The sequence below is a fragment of the Triturus cristatus genome, chromosome 1_2 (genome assembly GCF_964204655.1).
Source record: "Triturus cristatus chromosome 1_2, aTriCri1.1, whole genome shotgun sequence".
Taxonomy (NCBI): Eukaryota; Metazoa; Chordata; class Amphibia; order Caudata; family Salamandridae; genus Triturus; species Triturus cristatus.
This window is the reverse complement of record NC_140580.1, coordinates 204,028,455-204,041,315: the sequence shown is the minus strand read 5'-3', so window position 1 is coordinate 204,041,315 and position 12,861 is coordinate 204,028,455.

Genomic DNA, 12,861 nt, shown 5'->3' with positions numbered 1-12,861 from the left:
AAAAGCAATACATTATACCTTTTTAGGCTGCATATTTATCAGCACTCATTTACATTTCCGTCACATAAAATTACATTTGCTTGGTTTGTGATGACTTTAAGCACAGGCAGCGGCCCTGAAAGGTATCCCAGAAAGAGAGAAATGTAGTAAAGCCCTGTATATAAAGAGTTCTACTAGGTTTTGTAGTAGGGAATAGAGATAAAGTGTGGTTTTCATTCACTGCGCCTTCATACCCAATTCAAATGCTGAGTATGGTTTCTATAGTACACGTTTCACCGTTTCACTGCTCTGACATCAGAGCATTGAAAAACAAGCATTGGCATAGCCAATAGGTCTCGCCTTTGGGACCTTATAAGTGTTTAGCTATGCAACAGTTGCATAACTAAATACTTATAAAGTCCCAAAAGCGAGACCTATTGGCTATGCAAAGCGGCCGTGCGGCCGCGAAAGTGATAGTGATCACGATCACGATCAAACATCAAAGCGGCCGTGCGGCCGCCAAAGTGAGAGTAATCGCGGTAAAGTGCAGCGCGTGCGCCCGCGCACATGCTCTGTAGCTCTAGGCTGGCCTGGTAGCACTTTTGGGAGCCCTCTCAAAAAGTCTCGCCAGACCAGCGCATGCGCTGGGTCAGGCGAGACCTAACCAGGTACCAAAGTGAGTGCTCAGTGGGCCCTGATCTGCACTGCATGCTGTCACCTAGAGTGACCAACTGGCATTGGTGCAAATTCAGGACGGTGAGTGTAAAAATTCAGGACAAAGGGTCAAAATTCAGGACACAAATTCAGGACAGGAGGTCAAAATTCAGGACAAAACTTCAGGACAATAGGACACATCAGAGGAGTTCGCGCAATAGTATATAAGTAAGCCCAGCCATATCCAAACATATTCAACCATTTGCAAACCTATCCATCATGTATCCTTCCATCTATCATTTCACTCATCCATCCCTTCATCCATCCTTTCACTCATCTATCCATTATCCATCCATCCACCCTTTCACTCTATCCGTCTGTACACTCATCCATCCACTCTTCTACCCATCCATCCATTCACTCATCCATCCAGCCACTTACCCTTTCACCCATCCAGCCATCCTTTCACCTACTCATCCATCCACCCAGTCACTCATCCTTCCACCCATCCACCCTTTCAGTCATCCATCCATCCTCCCTTTCTCTCTCCATCGACCCTTTCACTTAGTCACCCTTCCTTCCATCCATCCACCCACCCATCTACTCATCCACTCATGAATCCATCCATTGACCCTATCACTCATCCATCCTTTCTCTCATCCATTTATCCTTTCACTCCTTCACTCATCTATTCATCCTTTTGTCCACCTACCCTCCCTTTCACTCACTCATCCATCCTTACATCCAACCTTTCACTCATCTGTCCATCCATTCACCCTTGCACTTATCAATTCATCAATCCATCCACCCACTCACTCATCATCCACCTTTTCACTCATCCATCCTTTCACTCATCCAGCCACCCTTTTAGCCATCCAGCTACCCTTCCACCCATACATCCAGCTATTTACCTTTTCTCTCATCCATCCTTCAACTCACTCATCAATCCATCCATCCTCTCTCATTATCCATGTATTCAATCTTTCATTCATCCCTTCACCCTTTCACTAATTCATCCAGCCATCCACCCATCCCTTCACTTACTCGCTCACCTTTTCACATTAATTTTGAGCTGAGCCTTTTTGAGAAAAGGCCCATCAAGAACTTCACCCTCGCTGCAGGAGCCATTCCAGGACTGGGACAGAAGCCACCCAGGGCAGAGACAGGATCCACCACAGGGGTGACAGGAGAAATCACAGGCGGGGGGGGGGGCAGGAGCCACCACATGGGGGGACAGGAGCCATCACTGGGAGGGGGGGCAGGAGCCATCACTGGGAGGGGGAACAGGATCCACCAGGGTGGGCACAGGGGTGGGCATGCAGTATTCTAGGATCATCTTGGTCTATTCCAGGGTGGGGTAGGGCTCCTCACCCCCTCCTGGACAAGACAACGAGACGACAGGCTCTCTTTCTAAAATGTTAGTTGTGCCATCCCCCACTGTGATGTACAGTACTTAAAGGAGATACTCCAAGAGAACGGATGCAACTGATTGTCCTCCATACTTTGTTAATCAGTGTGGGTGCGATTGTGCCATTTCTTTATTTTATTACATTATAGACTGCATGTTCTAAGAACCACTTGCTGCCTCGGGGTAATCAGGGCCGGTTCTAGGATGTTTGGGGGCCCTGGGCAGAAAGGGAATGTGTGAGGCCCCTCTAAATTGCAGAGACATGACGCATTCAGGGCTGTTTGCATCTGAATAGATGCCCCTGCTCCTGAAGCTGCAGCCCCTCCCTCTCAGTCACCTTCAAGCACCTCTTAACAGCTCATCAAGGGCGGAAGGTGTGAGGGTCGCCATCCCGCTGTGCCTCTCCAATGCTACTGGGGATCTGAGCTTTGGTACTGCATCGGAGTCTGTTACACCCGACGTCAAGAGCATCGGAGTCAAGAAGGGAGGTGGGTGGAAGCTGTGCTGGCTTTAGGGTGGTGCGCCGGTGCCCGGTTAAAATTACGGACAAATGGCGTCCGTTAAAGAATCCTTCACGGACAATGGACAGACGGCCGAAATTACGGACTGTCCGTGAAATTTACGGACGGTTGGTCACCCTACTGTCACCACGGGAAACTGGAGAAGGAGGTGGAACCACAAACAATGTTCTTGCATCCCTCCTGCCTCTCCGGGGTCCCAATTGGGAGTGTAAACCCCTATCTCCACTGTCAGCGGTGCCCCTGCGAAACCCTATGGCTGACCAGAAGTTCTATCATAAGAGAGGCTCTCACACAAAACCTGTCCACGTGGAACTAGTAGTAGAAAGCAGGGCAAACGGACAGAAGCTGGTGGTGGGGAGGGTTGCAGCTGTCAGGTATTGAGAAGGTGGAGGTTAATCAGAGTAGTGTGAGAGGCTGCATTTTTTTCAAATATTAGGAAAGTGCGTTTTACCTGGCAGTCTTACACAAAGCTTTTTAGAGCTCAGTAGATCTTCATTTGTTCCCTATCGCATTACCAGTCCGAACCAGTAGCGAGCGAAACAAACTAAAAGTGGTGAGGCGGGTGGAGGGAGTGCGGGGGAGTGAAGGGGGGGGTTAATCATGAAAAAATAAGACTTACCTGCAGCTGCTGGCTGCCTTGCGCCTCAGTGTTCCTCTGCTTCCTGGTCCCAGAAGACACTGGGACAGCATCAGAGACTCCCTATGCATTCCCCGTGCTGTCCTTATGCTATTACCAAGCATGAGAGCTAGGAGGGATGGGCCTGAGCAGGCTGGTCTAATGCTAGCTCAGGCACAGAGAGTCTGTGCTGTTTCTCCAACCCGACTGTGCAATACAGCTGCGTTGGAGAAACCTAATGTTGCATGTCTGTTTGGCCGGCCTAAGAGGCTGGCCAAACCGACATGAGCACTTTGAGGTGCACATACCACTCCATTCCTCCTCCCTCCCATGGCCCCCCCCACCCCCCCTTCCTACACACGCTGGCACAGCCAGTAGTTGAAAAAGGAAAAGGTAAAATCCACAGGAAAACATTATGAAGAAGGGTGAGTCCAGCATTGGAAATTTACAATGTGAATGCCCTAGGGGCGGTTCTCTATGAAGGAGAGCTGTGGGGCTACTCCCTCATTAAAGGCCTATCCATAGTGGAGCAAAGGTTTTTAAGAACTTTATTGAATTTGCCCGCTAGTACATCAGAGTACCCTCTTTATTTAGACCTGGGCCAAAAGAAAATTGCAGATAAAATTAAATGTAGAATGCGGACCTTTTGGCACAGGTTATGGACAATTCCTGCCGCCAAGTCTTATAGTGAGGGTGTTAAAGACCTTTTGGGCTCTGAGTACGCATGGAAACTACCCTGGCTCTGTGCTATGAAGGATTCGCTTCATAGACTAAATAGGGATTAGTAGTGGACAAACCCAAAAAGCATGTGCATGATTGGTAAGGCCAGTAAAAAGACTTTTTGGGGGAAAATGTGGCGGTTAACAATATCAGGATGTGTATGGGTTCCCTCTCCGTGTCCTTTTTTGACCGGAAACTGTTAGCCACCTATGAAGGACCATTGACGAAATTGCTCCTCCACTGGCTAGGAAACTCTATTTGCAATTTAGGTATGGTACCTTACCCAAGAGGTCATTTACCAGTCTATGGCACAGACAAAGGGGCAAAAAGATGATATGTGTCCGGGTTGTGATGAGTGTTCTGGAACACCCATTCATGTTTTGTTTTTCTGTACCATATACAAACAAATACGGGCCACATGGATTGTTCCTTTGTGCAAACATTTGGGTTGTAGGGAGCACAGGGAAACGTTCAGAATATTACAGAATGACACTAGCCAGATAGTAGTCTGTTTTGTGGCCATGTTTCTTGGGGTTTTTTGGATTAAGCGTGCAAAATATTAACAGGCTGCTACGGGTTTTACATGAGAATGGTTTTAATAGGGGAGGTACTAAGCTGTGACATTTTGTATTTTAAAAAAGAAGGCACATTTTGTGATTTTGATATTTTATTATTTTTTAGCAGTGATTGTGTAATGGGTACTACTACCCTTTTTAACCAATATGCTATTTTTCATCATTTAAAAAAATTGTATATTTAAGTATTTATGTATTTGTTTACTGTGTAATTGTTTGTTTATAGTTTGATGATTGTTATTGATTGAAATAAAGTTCCTCTGATGATGAAAAAGGAAACAATAATAAAATAATGTTCTATTTTTCAGATGCTGGCTCTGAACCACTGAAGCGACAACCCTCTGCCATTGGGGAGGAGCTGCCGCTGGTAGCTGAGCCTTCTGGCCCAGCTGGCTCTTTCCTATCTTCCCTATGTAATGCTTTCTCTCCCTTAGCCCTCAGGTACTCCCATTTCATTCTTTTAGGGGATTTCAATCTTCACATGGAGGTGGGTGAAGAAAAGGATATAATAACACTGCACGAAAACATCTCAGCTATGACTTAGACCCAGACTGTATTCTTGCCTACACACCAAGCTGGACATACTCTGGATCAGATTTTTACTAATCTACCCCTATAAGTGGATGCTCCTATCCCTTTAGTTTGGTCTAATCATTACTTGATTAGGTGGGCCAAAATTGAGATATCTCCATCCCATACTGGCCAAACACCTAGAGCGATTTGAGCTTTTAATAAAATTCAACTTGAGGCCTTTAGTAGGGTCTTAAAAGAGAAAATTACCTCTCTTACAAATAATGTGGACTGGGATGCTGATATTATAAATAGCTGGATTGGAGCCACTACCTGTGCTCCAGCCCAGGAATGGATATAACAGTCACGTCCAGCCAAACCTTCTAATCCATGGTACTTTAACTCTCAAACAGAAGCCAAATTAGTGTTTAAACACTTCTAGAGACAATGGAGGGAGTCATATTGCCGTATCTTCTAAACTAGGTACAACTTATCCCTAAAAGAAGTCAGAAAGAAAAAAACTGTAATTTGTGGCCAGAATTTTAAAGGCTCGTAACAAATCTAGGGAAGTTTATAAAAATAGTGAAGTCCTTCACCTCACCTTCCCAGTAGCCTGCATAACCCAGCCTTTTAGGGAATGGTGTGAACAACTGGATGATTACTTCCAGGGTAAGATCTCAAATATCCAAGCCAGTCTCCCCCTCCAGGACGGAGAGAAGAGAGTCTGAATATCAAACAGCAGGTCAAGCAAAGTTCCAACTTAACTTCTTCCTTGGATAGTTTGATCCGATCTCCCGGGAAGACGCACTTCTTGCCATCAGGAGACTGCAATCTGGCTCTCCATTTGACCCATGCCCCAGCAATCTTTTGGTCATGGGAGTAGAGGATATTAATCCTCTTGCTAACCATCTCTAGAATACCTCACTCTCCTCAGCTCTTGTCCCTAAGAAATGGAACCCAACCAAAATGTGTCCGCTGTTAAAAAAACGCAGGCAGTAGTTACAGATCTGTCTAATTATAGGCTGATTTTGCTTTTCCTAACCCTCTCCAAAATGCTGGAAAACCATGTAAATTAGCAGCTGTCTTGGTACTTAGACAGCAATGACTTGTTACATCCTAGTCAATCTGGCTTTCACCCCAGATGTAGCACAGAAACGGCACTAGTGGAGGTAGTTGATTTTATCAAGTGTACCCTTGATGCTGGTGGTAAAGCTGTGTTGATTATACTGGATTTGTCAGCTGCATTCGATACGATCCCCCATTCAACTCTTCAGTTCCTCCTCTAGTCCATTGGGATAGGTGAACAAGCAGGGGAATGGTTGGCCTCTTCCCTTGAAGATAGGGGTCAAGAGGTGTGGTGTTCCCCTTTTTCCTCTGCACGATGGGGACTAAAGATGGGAGTGCCGCTGGACTTGGCTTTGAACCCTACCCTATTTAATATATATCTTGTCCCCTGGCATGCCTTACAGAGACTCTGGGTGCTATAGTAGTCTCTTATGCAGACGACACCCATTTGCTCTTTTCGTGGGGCAGGGACCAATGACTCCCTGGAGAAAGGTCTAAGATTGGAAGTGCCTTGGCAGACCTTCTGGCCCAAGGATGATTCTCCTCCATGTACCCACACTAATGCTATTAAAAATCCAGGCATTAAGTTTGATTGTGAACTTTCCTTTCTTTCTCAAGTTAACGCTTTAGTAGGGATCTGTTCATATGCTGAGGAAGTTTTTGCACTTTCTGTTGTTGCCTGCTAGGAAAATCGTGGTCCAGGCCCTGATTACATCTAGACTGGATTATGGTAATGCTTTATACCTGGGCATGCTGGACTATCTGAATAGTAGACTGCAGGTGGTCCAGAATGCTGCTGTATGCAGAATACTTAGTCTACCCCGTTAAAATCCATGTGTCCCCATTCCTCAGAGAGCTGCACTGGCTCCCTGTAAGGAAGAGGATTACATTCCAAATGTTATCACTCATCCATAAAGCATTGCATCGAACAGGTCCTAGATACCTGAAAGCAAGAATCGGATTCTACATCCCTCCTAGAAGTCTGCGCTCAGCAAATCTTTTTCTGTCCAAATTTCCCCAGATCCATAAATCCAGAATGGGGGTAGGTCTTTTTCTTTTCTAGGTCCATCCTTATGGAATAATCTTCTGCTGGATCTAAGATGCCTGACCTCCACCACCCTGTTTCGGAAGAAGCTGAAAACATGGCTCTTCTCGAATACTTAATTATATTCCCCTGTCTTTCGCTTCTTGGTTCCACATTGTTAGTGCAGAGCGCCAGGACACTCTAAGGAGTAACAGCTGCGCTTTAGAAGTTACTTTTACCATTACATTACATTACATAGATGCTCATATTTTGAAAAATCAAGTTGCAATATAATGCACTCAGTTAACTCTCCCTCAAGAGAAATTCTGGTAGTTTACCATATAATTCTTATTCAATGATCATAATGTCATGCACTTATGCCGAGACACACCAAATTAGTCCATATTGTAGTGTAGGCAGTAACCATTGTAGTAATCACAGGGAGACCGTAAAATATTCCTTTCTCTTTATTCTCTTATTCTTTTCTTCTCAAAGATTTGTATACAAAAACACACTGGCAGCCGACACGTGTTTCGTCCAACAGATATTTTCAAGGCTAGGAGGTATAGACAAAGAAACCCGGCACCCCAAAGCACAGCGTACCGGTAGTCAATGTGTAAGCGAAGATTCTGAGCGTCTGTAAACAGACTTCGAATTTGAAAAACAGTCATGCGTTCCTTCACAATATATGCCGGATCACACAAATTATGTTAGGTCAAAGTCTCCAATAGTAGAAAATAAGTCTGTGGCCCATCGTTCCAACAACGAGTACTTGTACCTGCAGATAAAAACAATCAGCGTAAAGATCAAACATTGAGTTAGTCTATGGCTTGTGGCATCAACAAAAGATGACCGTACCTGCAGGCATTCACAATGTAATGTAGAGGTCCATCACAGAATAAAATTTGGCGAGCACCATGTCCTATAACCACCTGGTAGGAATGTATATCCCAGACCTGTTATATTTAAATCTCGTAGAAAACAGTGTACGCCTGAGTACAGCTAAACAAACATACTGTTGGTGCCAACCGTGAATTGTCACGGAGACTGATTGATCACACAGTCCTGATAAGCCTGGATATAAAGTGAACCGGCATGCGTCCAGTCTTCATAGATATATACATCATTTATAGCTTTTCAAAAATCCCTCTCATTCATGTGGGACTATTGGGCTAATTTTTCAGAAAATAGAATCTGTTATTTCACCTACTGGCGGGTGGGCCATAGAAAGTGGTATTCTATTGACTTCTTTGCCCAATTTGTATAAGGGAAAACTCATTGTGGGGTGGGGAGAAATAACTACATTATAAACTGTTTCAGTTGCTCCTTCCTGCAACAAACATATATATGAAGTACACCCTAAATGTTAGGGCATTTCACCGACTGCCTTTAAATAAATCTGTGCTAACTCAACCTAGTTGGGAACTCTTGTTTGGGATTCTCTACCTTAATAGAGGTTAAGGATGGTTAAGCAAAAGACCTAGATAATCAACCCACACCTACACCTCCAGCTCCAGCTCAGTCCACTTCTATAGTTTCTCAACACGAGCGGGAGCCAGCATATGCGACCACTAGCAATGAGAAATCTGACCGCCTGCATTGAGAAATCTTGCCGGGAGGATGATTTTCTACTCTCGCTCTTGCTAACTTGATGTTGATGATCGCGAACAAGGAAAAATCTCGCCGGGAGGTGGATTTTCCCCGCTCGCACAGAAAAAAAACTCTGCTCCACTACGCAGAGCGGAGTTTTTCGGAACTACACAAAACGCAGTGTGGAAATCTCCGCAAACTCCGCAAGCGGAGTGGAGTTCACCGCCCAGCCTTAGTATGTAGTTTGGAATATTCCAGGGACAGGGAGCAAGCGCAATAAAAAGTGGACACCATTAGACCTTCAAATCAATGCCCTTACTCTTAATCAAGGGCTTTGTGCATGTATTGGTAGAACTAGTTGTGACTCTTCTGGTGCCCATACATTTAATAGGGCAAAACATGCTTGTTTAATTGGTTATATAATGCGAGACGTTAGATTATGGTCTAATTTAATCGCCATGTCAGTGGTTCAGTGCTACAATAGTGACCATATGCATAGTCACTAATGCAAGTATTCCTGCCAAAATCAAAGGAAACATCATTGAGGAGAAATACGATTGGAGGTTGATAGTTGTGAATAATAAACATAGACTTAAATGGAGTAGGGTGCAATACTTGCAGGAGTCTATCAGTAAATGTAAATGTAAATGTAGTGCATTTATATAGCGCTCCGCACCCCCCCGAAAGGGTCTCTCAGGCGCTGTGCACATACCGCTGTGGAACCCTTCCTGGCCTTTCCCTGTGAAGTGCCCACTCCTGGGCACCCCCAAGGTGAAGCCAGGCATCCTAGCGCTGTTGGGGCCATTGTGGAGAATAAGCAAGCTATTGCCCAGAGTTGCAGAGTGGGACCCATGATTAGAATAGGCACCGAGGCGAGAATTATCGGGTCCGGGGAAATTGAGCCCAAGACCCGCCGAGGCGCAAATTGAACCCTGGTCCGGGCCAGACCTCTGCATCAGGGTCTGCCGCTCTAACCATTGAGCCACACTTCAGTGAGATATGTAGTCTGGTTGCTGACAGCCTGGTAGAGCTGTCAAAACTAGATCTAACTGCGGGTATTAAGGAAGATCTGGAGATGGTAGCGGGAATCACCACTCTACTGCTTGCTAATATAAAGGACACATTTTTTTCTCAGGGAGGCTGGACGAGCAGAAGGCAGGAGGGGGCCCCACTCGGTTCAACTCATCATGTCGAGAATCTTAATGCAAATTGGTTAAGGCAGTGAAGTCACAGAATAGATCAGTTATTTCGGCTACCAGGAATCGGTATAAAAAGGCGCTATTAGATGCAAGATGAGGAAAGGGAAAAAAGGGAGGAAATCCTTCAGGCAGTAAGATCTAAAGACTTTGGATTCTTTTAGAACATAGTCCCATCTGGAAAATGGGATGGGTCATGCCCCATTAATTGTAACATCACAGCTTGAGATTGGGTTGTTTATTTTTCTCCACCCTTTACACAGAGGGCAGGGACAGGATGTCCCCCACACTTGGGAGGGCCTATTTGAGGTCCAGGTAAGCCATGTAGTGATGGTGCAAGTGAAAACCCAAGCTGTGCAGCTGGTTTTCCACTGACCACCATAAAACCACTAGATAAGGACCAGTATGAGATTACAGCTCAGGAACTGCTAAAAGCCATAGGAGAGATTGTTCCCAATAAAGCCCCTGGCCTTGATAAAATCCCTGGCGGTTTGTTTTTGAATGAGTCTAGAGTTTGGAATGTACAGTTTTCAATAGTATTTACTGTCATTATGAAGAGGGCCCGAATTCCTCCTATGCGGGGCCGGGGCTAAAATCATCCCCTTTTACAAAAAAGGCTCACAGGAGCTCACAGGATTCCCCCCTCAATGATTGATCCATAAACCTCATCAACAGGGTGCAAAAGCTCTTTAGCAAAGTAATCCTGGCTTGATTGCAGGAGTGGATGACCCTCAAAGAGGCTTTGGCTCCACTGCAAGCAGGTTGCAGGGAATCCATTAGTACTATTGACCAGGTATTTAGACTCAAACTGCTGTATTGGAAAGCTATTACTCTGGGCAAGGGTCAACTGTATGTCGTATTTGTCAACCTTCACTCATATTTTGACCTTGTCCCTAGAAAAACCTTGTGTAGTGTTCTTGTGGAGATGGGGAACCCTGGTTACCTGTGAAATATCATAGAACGGTTGCATACTGACTAAGACTGGGCAAAGCACTACGCTACGCTCGCGTAGTTTGCGAAGTTTGCGCTACTTCGCACTACGCGAATTGCACGTAGCACAGTGCGAACACGCGTAGCGTAGTGTTGCGTAGTGCAGCGGACATTTTTTGCTTGCTCGCAGTCCTCAATGTCAAGTTGGCGACCGCGAGCAAGCAAAATGACATCCCGGCGAGACTTTTTCCTCGTTCGCGATCAGCAACATCAAGTTGGCGATCGCGAGCGTGGAAAATAAAACTCCCGGCGAGATTTTCAACGCGAGGAGGTCAGGTTTCTCATTGCGAGTGGTCGCGATGAGAAACTACCAGTCCGCGTTGAGAAAGCTGCCGCTCGAGTAAAAATCTACTCGAGCGGCAGAAAACTACAGCTCACACTGTGCAAGATGCCGTTTTCAATGATTGCACAGTGCCGGTTGCTTGTCCGCACTGTGCAATCATTGAAAACGACATCTTGCACAGTGCGAACAGGGTACTACGCAGTTCGCGAAGTGCTACACGTAGCTCGCGTAGTGTGAAGTGCACTTTGCGTAGCTTCGCGTAGTGCTACTTCGCGAACTACGCCCAGGGTTATAACTATGCACAAGTGAGATGTGGTAGCTCAGGAGAACTGACAGATTCTATTGCAGTGAATAGAAGGGTGAGTCCTTGCCCCAACATTATTCTCGTTGTATATCAACAGACTTGCTGACCACCTTGAGCTGCGTGATGATGAAACATTTAAGCTGGCAAATCAGAGGGTACCTGCATTTATGTTTGCAGACAATACCCTATTACTCTATAAATCTCTTATGGGCCTCCAGAGGTTGTTAGATCAATTTTATATATTCCGTCGTGAGAGTGGTTTAGAGATATATGTGAAGAAGATGACAAATATGGTCTTGAACCCATTGCGCCTAAATAGAGCAAATTCTATGCTAGCAGGGATATCCTATGAGCGAGTGTGCACTAATGATTATTTGGGAATGACTAACCCAACAGCTGGGGTGGCAATCTCATATTATGCACAGCAGACTTACATTTGAGCAAGTGGCAGGAGGCATCACTAAGATGCTACTGCCATCTCAGTTTGGCCCAACCCAGCCGGCCCTAGAAAAATACAAAGCAAAAGCTTTCAGGATGCATGCTATGGGTAGAATTGTCGGTACACCTTCATATGATCCACCTTACAGCTGTATAAAACTACTTTACGCAGCAGTTGATTGGGCTTCATGTAAGTACTCCCTTGCTACCACTTAGGTAGACCTTGGACTGAGAACAGTTCATGCTTAGGTAGGGTTGTGTCCCTTACTCTATTGGAAAAGAGTTTGGTTTACCCCAGAGCTATCCTCATACTGTAAAGATCTGGAGGAAATATTGTCTCTACCTGGTTCAACTGCTATCCTATGGATCAGGTACATTAAAGACACCCTTCAGGAAATAGGTGACGAGAGCCTGTGTAGTTCATCTGGTACATTAGGGGGGATTCTTAAGATTCAAGTTAAAGCCATGTACAGGCAATTTAAGGCCATGTACAGGCAATTTAAGGCCATGTACTGGCAATTTAAGGACTCTGTGCTGCACTCTCAGCTGAATGGTGGTTCACTGGTTGAAGCTTTTCTGGCTTTTAAATCTTCGTACAGAAAGGAGAGCTTCATGGATGAGAACTAATGGCCTTTAGCCAGATGACTGTACATGCAGTTTTGGTATGTAACTTTACCTCTTGGGAATCTTACAATCAAATGGGCCAATAATAAGAACAACCAGGAATCTCAGTGTCTAATGTGTGGGACCCCCACATAAATGGCTGAGCACGTTTTGTTTTTCTGTTACCTCTACTAAAATTGTTGGACAAGACAGTGTTCCTGCTTTGATGGAATTTCAGAATTAAAGAGCACAAAGTGGCTGCCAGGCTATTGAGGTATGATGTAGTCATCTACTTAGATTTGGGGTAAACAGATTCCTTCTGGAAATGTGGAAAATCAGACAGAAAAAGTGGGCGAATTTAGCAACAAGGAGACTTGAGGTTTTG